This window comes from Tachysurus fulvidraco, chromosome 5 (assembly GCF_022655615.1).
Source record: "Tachysurus fulvidraco isolate hzauxx_2018 chromosome 5, HZAU_PFXX_2.0, whole genome shotgun sequence".
NCBI lineage: Eukaryota > Metazoa > Chordata > Actinopteri > Siluriformes > Bagridae > Tachysurus > Tachysurus fulvidraco.
This window is the reverse complement of record NC_062522.1, coordinates 1,331,952-1,340,629: the sequence shown is the minus strand read 5'-3', so window position 1 is coordinate 1,340,629 and position 8,678 is coordinate 1,331,952. Positions and strand designations below refer to the sequence as shown.

Sequence of the window (8,678 nt, the reverse complement as noted above, 5' to 3'; positions counted from 1 at the left end):
ACCACTGTTTTAAATCACCAACAATAGCCACAGCTCTGACAGCCTGGTGGAAATTTCATCAAATCACAAACACCCCTCTTGCATCATCTAAATACACCCCGATCTGGAATAACCCAGATTTTATAGTTAATAAGAAGCCACTCAACTTACGCACATGGGTAGATAAGGGCATCACACAACTTCAGCACATCCTCCTTAATAACGACTTGGCACCATTTTCCCACTTGGTCCAGAAATACGGCATTGGGAGTAATTGTTTTTTGGAATATTTACAAATCAAATCATCCATTCAATCAAAAATTCACACTCAGAGAATTAATCTAGACCTTTCGCCTCCAATTTCAGAACTAATTAATATAACCTCCCCCCCAAAAAAATTACTCTCCAAAATATATAAAATAATATCCAAATCAGACAACACATTAAGCCGACCCAATGCTAAATGGGAATCTGACTTATCTATCGCTCCCAATGCCGCTTTCTGGACACAAATCTGCAAAAATATCTACTTCAATGCAACTTATACAGTATAAATTAACAGAAATTATTTAAAATGGGTTTTACCTCAGACATGCTTTAACATGCTCACATTGCACACAAAACACCCCAGATACATATTTACACGCTATTTGGCAATGCACTGCGGTTAAAAAATTCTGGGAAAACGTTACCGACTCACTATCCAACCTTATGGGTTGTCACATCCCGCTGTCTCCCTCCCTCTGTATATTAGGTGACATATCCATAATCAATTTAAACAGTACAAACAGTCAATTACTCCTAGTGGCTCTAACTATCGCCAAGAAAACTATCCTCATGAACTGGAAATCGAGGAACGCCATACACATTACAACTTGGAAAAATTTTCTAATAGAGTACATCTCCATGGAAAACTTGTCTACCTCCACTCAAAATAATACATCAGAATTACACCCGTCTTGGTTATCTCTCTTTAACTTCAAACAGTCATGAATCCACTAACCTTCTTTGTCTGAAGCCATCCTCAATGATACACCATCAATAATCACATCAATAATCACACATGATGGGGGGGGGGGGGGGTCAGGAAGAGGCAGCAACACAGACTAATAAATATAAATTACATACTTATTATCTTTAAAACTCTCTCTCTCTCTCTCTCTTTCCTTTTTTCGCTGCTTCTGGAACCTGGTTGGCTGTGTCATACTAGTCCCTGCCATGTGCAGTTCTGATTAGTCGTGGGTGGGTGTGATGTGGGGCCGGGGGCATTGGACTTTCACCCTCCAGCTTGTACTTCTGTCTTATATTTCTTGTCTCTGGCTGGCCCAGCACTTGTCTCGCTGTTTTAATGCATCACACATTAGATGAGGCCTGGGCTTTGCACTGGGCTGGTTCCATGCAACACGCCATGCTTTTTTAATGCATTATACACTAGTTGACAAACGTATCATGAGTATAACAATGAAAGCAGCCATATTTATTCCACAATAAAAAAACAAAAAAAACGTATACACACACAAACAGGATAAGCGTGGCATGGGCGGGACGGCTGGGGATGGGGATGGATTTTAGGACCATGGATCCCACAGCACTTCACCTTGATAGCCCGTTGGTCTAAGCTATGCCATGGCCATGAGGGTTATCAGCGACAGCTTTATAATACCTTATCATTAATAGTTGTATCAATATTACCTTTATTATTATTATTATTATTATTATTATTATTATTATTATTATTATTATTATCAGTATTATTATTATTGCTACTACTACTATTATCATTACTATTAATGGCTGTAGAAGCATTATTATTGCTATTACTACTAGTAGTTCTATTGGTCCTCTTTCTGATCCTTTAACCTCCCCTTCATTCTGGATGAAAGGAGTATGTTTGTAAATATGTTTGTTTATCATTAGTACTACTGCTAATACTATTATTACTATTTCTTATTAATTGGATTTTTCCAATTCCATCTCACTATGGAAATTCTGAAAGGTTCAATGTAAAACCCAGAAAGAGTTCAACTTTTTTCCCTTCCATATTATCAATGCCATCCTAACACTGGGAATTATTGTTGTGCTTAAGTAAAATAAAAACATTTAAAAGAAAAAAAAATGCTTAAAACTACACTGAGGCATCAGGTTTGTAGTCCAGGGTCTAACGAATCAAACAAGCCCTCACATGAGCCAATCGACGCTTGTAGTGCAGAGATAGACGGCTGAGAAGCCAATGATGTCTCTCCATCCTATGTGGGAACCCTCCATTTGACTGACAATTGGTCCGTCCAGTAGCGATTTCAGCCAATAAGGAGATGATTCCAACGGTATGCAACATGATACGTCTATGAAGGGTGGGCTGCGCGGTAGATGGTGTGCAATGGTTTTATTGTGCAATTCTCGACGTTTTCACACTCTCACGCCTCAGGCAGGTTACAGGCCTTTTTTCACAGCAGACTTCTAGGCAGAGGGGTTCTCTTTGTTTTAGGCCTTTTAAACTAAGCATGCAGTCTTTTAATACAAAGTTATACAGTAAACAAGAAAAACATGAACGGACGGACATGTCCATAGATAAATATTCATATAAAATCCATTTTTGAGTATTTTGACTTGAAATTTGTTTTGGTGAAAGCCATGTGGCTATGACCCTCAGTTGTAGCTGTACCACTTTTTAGGTGAGTAGGTCATGTTGGTCGAAAATCATTAAAATAGGGGGCGTGAAACACCCAGTATCTAGTACTGGATCTCTCCCTCCATCTTCACTGTTTTTCTGCACACTTTTTTGCACTTTAACTCTGGACTGTCACTTTAACTCTGGACTTGCACAGCACATTGCCACTTTATACACACAATACTGCACATAAAATATGCATTTATTTTAATACACTATTTTTTACATATATTTTCATATTTTCATATTTTATATAGTTTTTATATAGTTTATACTTTATTTATACACCCCTCCTTAAACCACCACCTTATTGTTGTGGAGAGGTTTGCATGCCTGAATGATCCTAGGAGCTATGTTGTCTGGGGCTTTCCGCCCCTGGTAGGTTCTCCCAAGGCAAACAGATCCTGTATGATGGGCCAGGTTCAAATCCCCCTTATGAAGAACTCAAAATCGAGGTCTGTGATGTCGCCCGGTATGGCACAAATGGGGCGCCACTATGGAGCAAGGCCCGGGGTTGGGGCTCGCATGCGAGCGCCTGGTGGCCAGGTTTTACCACACGGGGCCCGGCCGGGCTCAGCCTGAAGGAGCGACATGGCTCTGATCTCCTGTGGGCCCAGCACCTGCAGGAGGAACCGTAAAGGGCCGGTGCACTGTGGATTGGGTGGCAGTCGAAAGCGGGGGCCTTGGCGACCCAATCCCCCGGACACGGAATCTGATCTGGTGAGAGGCGACAGGCTGGTGTGGGCTTAGCCCCCCAGCCCAGCCGCCATGTGGCGGAGTTCACCCTGGCGAATTGAGAGGGTCGTTTCCCTGCGCCTTCAGGTCGGGGATAGGTCTCTCACTGTTGTTTGTGCTTATTGGCCAAATGGCAATGTAGAGTACCCGACCTTCTTGGCATCTCTGGGAGGGGTGCTGGAAAGTGCTCCAACTGGGGACTCTGTCGTTCTACTGGGGGAATTCAACGCTCACATGGGCAGTGACAGTGACACCTGGAGGGACGTGATTGGGAGGAATGTCCCCCCTGACCTGAACTTGAGTGGTGTTCTGTTGTTGAACCTCTGTGCTAGTCACAGTTTTTCCATAACAAACACCATGTTCAAGCATAAGAGTGTCTATCAGTACACGTATGTCTTAGACACTCGGGTAAAGAGAGGGACGGAGCTGTCAACCTATCACCACCTGGTGGTGAGTTGGATCTGACGTCAGGGGGGAAGTTGGATAGACTTGGCAGACCCAAACGTTCTGTAAGGGTCTGATGGGACCATTTGGCAGAGTCTCTGGTCAGAGAGATCTTCAACTCCCACTTCCGGCAGAGCTTCAACTATATCCTGAGGGAGGTTGGTGACATCGATTCCGAGTGGACCGTGTTCTCCACGTCCATTGTCGACGCAGCCACTCGGAGCTGTGGCCTTAAGGTCTTCAGTGCCTATTGTGGCGGCAATACCCGAACCCGGTGGTAGACCCCGAAAGTAAGGGATGCTGTCAAGCTGAAGGAGTCTTATTGAGCCTGGCTGGCTCGGGGGACTCCGGAGGCAGCTGATAGGTACCAGAGGGCCAAGTGAGCTTCAGCCCGGGTGGTTGCAAAGGCAAAAACTCGGTTCTGGGAGGAGTTTGGTGAAGCCATGGAGAAGGACTATCGGTCGGCCTCGAAAAATTCTGGCAAACCGTCCGGCACCTCAGGAGGGGGGAGCAGAACCCTGCACACACTTTACAGTTGGAGTGGGAATCTGCTGACTTCGACTGGGGACATCCTCAGACGATGGAAGGAGTACTTCGAGGATCTCCTCAACCCCACTGACATGTCTTCCACTGAGGAAGCAGAGGCCGAGGGCTCAGTTGTGGACTCATCGAGGTCACTCGAGGTAAAGCTGAGGTCACTGAGGTAGTTGAGAAGCTCCTCAGTGGCAAGGCACCGGGGGTGGATGAGATCCGCACCGAGTACCTTAAGTCTCTGGATTTTGTGGGGCTGTCTTGGTTGACACGCCTCTGCAACATCACATGGTGGCTGGGGACAGTGCCTCTGGACTGGCAGACTGGGGTGGTGGTCCTCTGTTTAAGAAATGGGACTGGATGGTGTGTTCCAACTACAGGGGGATCACACTCCTCAGCCTCCCCGGATAAGTCTATGCCAGGGTACTGGAGAGGAGAATTTGGCCGATAGTCGAACCTCGGATTCAGAAGAACCAATGCGGTTTTCATCCTGGTCGTGGAACACTGGACCATCTCTATACCCTTGCCAGGTTGCTGGAGGGTTCATGGGAGTTTTCCCAACCAGTCCACATGTGCTTTGTGGATCTGGATTAGGCATTCGACTGTGTACCTCACGGTGACCTGTGGGGGGGGGTCTATGAGGTCCAGGGCCCTCTGCCAAGAGCTGTACAGTCCCTATATCCCTAGCAGGAGTTTGGTTCGCATTGCCGGCAGTAAGTCAGACTTGTTCCTGGTGCATATTGGACTCTGGCAGGGCTGCCCTTTGTCACCAGTCCTGTTCATTATTTATATGGACAGGATTTCTAGGTGCAGTCGGGGGCCGGAAGGAGTCCGGTTTTCTGCATTTTGTAGATGATGTTTTCCTGTTGGCTGAGAATCAGCACCTCCAAGTCCGAGGCCATGGTTCTCACCCAGAAAAGGGTGGCTTGACCCCTTTAGGTTGGTGTAGAGCTCCTGCCTCAAGTGGAGGTGTTTAAGTATTTTGGGGTCTTGTTCACGAATGAGGGAAGGATTGAGCGGGAGATTGACAGGTGGATCAGTGTATCTTCTGGAGTGATGCTGTCGATATACCATTCTGTTGTGGTGAAAAAAGAGCTGAGCCATAAGGTGAAGCTCTCTATTTACCAGTCGATCCACATTCCTACCCTCACCTATGATCATGAACTTTGAATCATGACCAAAAGGAAAGATCCTAGATACAGGTGGCCGAAATGAGTTTCCTCCGTAGGGTTGCTGGGCGCTCCCTTAGAAATAGGGTGAGGAGCATGGCCACTTGGGAGGAGCTCAGAGAAGAGCTGCCGCTCATCCACATCAAGAGGAGTCAGCTGAGGTAGCTCGGGGTAGATACTCTGAGCTCCTCCCAAGTGGCCAGATGCTCGGGAATTTGTTCCAGATGCCTCCTGGACACCTCCCTGGGGAGGTGTTCCGGGCATGTCCAACTGGGAGGAGGCCCCAGGGAAGACCTAGGACATGCTGGAGGGACCATGTCTCTGGACTGGCTTGGGAACGCCTCGGTATTCCCCAGGAAGAGCTGGAGGAAGTGTCTGGGGAGAGGGAAGTCTGGGCGTCCCTGCTTAGACTGCTGCCCCTGCGACCCGGCCCCAGATAAGCAGTAGAAAATGGATGGATGGATGGATACTTTATTTATCTAAATCCTTTTGTTTTTATTTTTTTATCCAAAATTGCATTACTTTTTCCTTTTATACTTGAATACCATACAGTTGTAAAAAGCATTGCATGTCGTAATTTGTATGTATGTGTATATGACAAATAAAATTTTATTTGATTACAATAATCCAGGTTAGGCTTCTGTATGTTTACAATAACCCAGGTTAGATTTATTGTACATTGGTAATAACCCGGGTTAGGCTTCTGTATGTTTACAATAACCCAGGTTAGATTGATGTACATGTATAATAACTCGGGTTAATGTAACCCATCTATGGGAAAATACACTGCTGCTAAGCTTATTGGAGTTCAAGTAAGACAAAGCAACACAACAAACAGATTCACTTTAAAGAACTTTAGTGAGCTAACAAAACAGTACAAATTTACAAAACATTAGCCGGCAAAAAAACAAATGAGTGTGGGTTTATGTTTATCAGAGTATGTGTATTATGTTTGTAATGTGTGTGTGAATGTGCATCAAAATAGTCAATATGACTATTAAATTCTTTTGTCCTCAATGTCCTTCCAAATAAACTTCAGATGTACTTGTGAAGGTTACAGTCATACTGTACCAAACACTGCAGTTCCTTTGACGTGTCTCGAAATTGAATATGTAAAAATCTTGTCACCTCATTGATACAAAGATAGATTTCTCATCAAACTGTTGTAGAGCATTTAGATAAACACCATTTACATTACTATTAGGCCTAATTACATTTTAATCTATTCAAATTAACAGAGAAATACTGTATGTATGACCATTAATGATTTAAATATATGCTGGGGTGCATAACTTTGAATAACCCAGGTTAGGATTGTGCATTTTTACAATAATCCGGGTTAGGATTCTGTATGTTTACAATAACCTGGGTTAGATTAGGATTGTGTACATTTATAATAACCCAGGTTAGGTTAGGATTGTGTACATTTATAATAACCCAGGTTAAGTTAGGATTGTGTACATTTATAATAACCCAGAGAAGGATTCTATATGTTTACAATAATCCAGTTAGATTAGGATTATGTACATTCATAATAACTTTAACTTATGCAACATGTAAACTTACCCACCCACTCTCATGATCACACTCTTGACCTTATCTGTTCACCTGGACTAAACTGGGTACCTGGTTAGTAGTCCTGGAAAGATACACTTACCTGCCGATTCAATACTATACCTAATTGAAAACCTGCATTCTCCACAACGTTATACGGACAAATGATTTTGCAGAAAAAATATGCATTGTGTAACGTGTCTGGACCGGTCACTCTCACACACATACAAAGACCACACCACCAATCAATGAAACTCAGCTCTTTTTTTACTGTATGAAAAGAAATAAAAGATGAGACACGGGGCGTCAGCTTCTCCTTCACCAGTACACACACAATATTTGTATATTGAAGGGAGAAGCGAGAAGGACATGCGTCATCGGCCTCATCCGGAAACAGACTGACCATTATACAATAACAGAGATAGATGATATAAATGTAAATAAAGTATACAACTTATAGTATATAAATCTGACATTCTCTAATACAGCACATTAATATTTATGTTATATTAACAGACATCAATTCAAGCATTTATATGTCACAAAATGAAACAAATAATAATAATACTGTATTTATAATAATAATGATAATAATAATGTGTAACCCATATTTCCAAACATTACATATCAGAATGGAATAAAATAGAATACACATTATATATATATATGTATGTATTCGATACCGTACCATGTGCAGTCTGCTTCACGTGCCTCACAGACAACATACATTTAGTCCGACACTTCTATAACACACTCTGTTCAATGCACATCTAGTATTAATGATCAATGAGCTAATCATCTTTTCTACTGAACCAGAACTTATTGTTAAACATACCTGTAAGAAAAGAAATAAAAGATGAGACACGGGGCGTCAGCTTCTCCTTCACCAGTACACACTAGTACACACAATGCTAAACAGTTAGCAACGTGGTATATTTCGTTAAATAATAAAAAGAAAAAAAAAAACACATTACCCAAAACCCCTTAACATAACTAATGCAATCAATCATTATGGTATTAAATCACATTCTCCTAGCGGCAAAGCATTTTAGAGAAGAAATATTACCACAATATTTGTATATTGAAGGGAGAAGCGAGAAGGACATGCGTCATCGGCCTCATCCGGAAACAGACTGAGGCAACCGCATGGCACACACGAGGAAGCCCCACCAAAGTGTCTCACCAATAACATCCCCTCCCAAACAAATTCCCAAGGAAAGGTTCCGCTACTTTAATATTACATCCTATGAACAATAATTATATACAACATTTTGTGGAGTTCACTAAACCATTCTTTTTTTTTTAAAGAAACAAACAAAAAAAAAAGGTCAGGTTAAATTAACAAATTTCCTTTCTACACCAGTTACATCTGCACTCTCTGACACTGAGTCAGCTGGGTTGCTGCAGATTGTTTGGTGTTTAGCTCGACATTCAACTCCGGATGGTAATGAGCAAGTTGGCCACTCAAGTTGGTCGTTTTGTCACAATATGGAATCAGTATATAACAGTGTTTACATACAGTTTTAGGCATGTCTATGTAAGAGGACGAGGGGATAAAATAGATGCAGGATAGCTAAAGGAAAACAGGGTTTATTGAC

General features: G+C 42.7%; 1 long non-coding RNA gene across 1 annotated transcript; it reads right to left on the bottom strand.

Annotated features, from left to right (window-relative positions):
* Positions 1-7,285: 7,285 nt before the first annotated feature.
* LOC125141241 lies at positions 7,286-8,359 on the bottom strand. Its single transcript, XR_007140619.1, has 3 exons — positions 8,147-8,359; positions 7,916-7,976; positions 7,286-7,350 (listed from the first exon to the last, which is right to left on the bottom strand). It is a non-coding gene; the product is annotated as an uncharacterized LOC125141241 (long non-coding RNA).
* Positions 8,360-8,678: the final 319 nt, after the last annotated feature.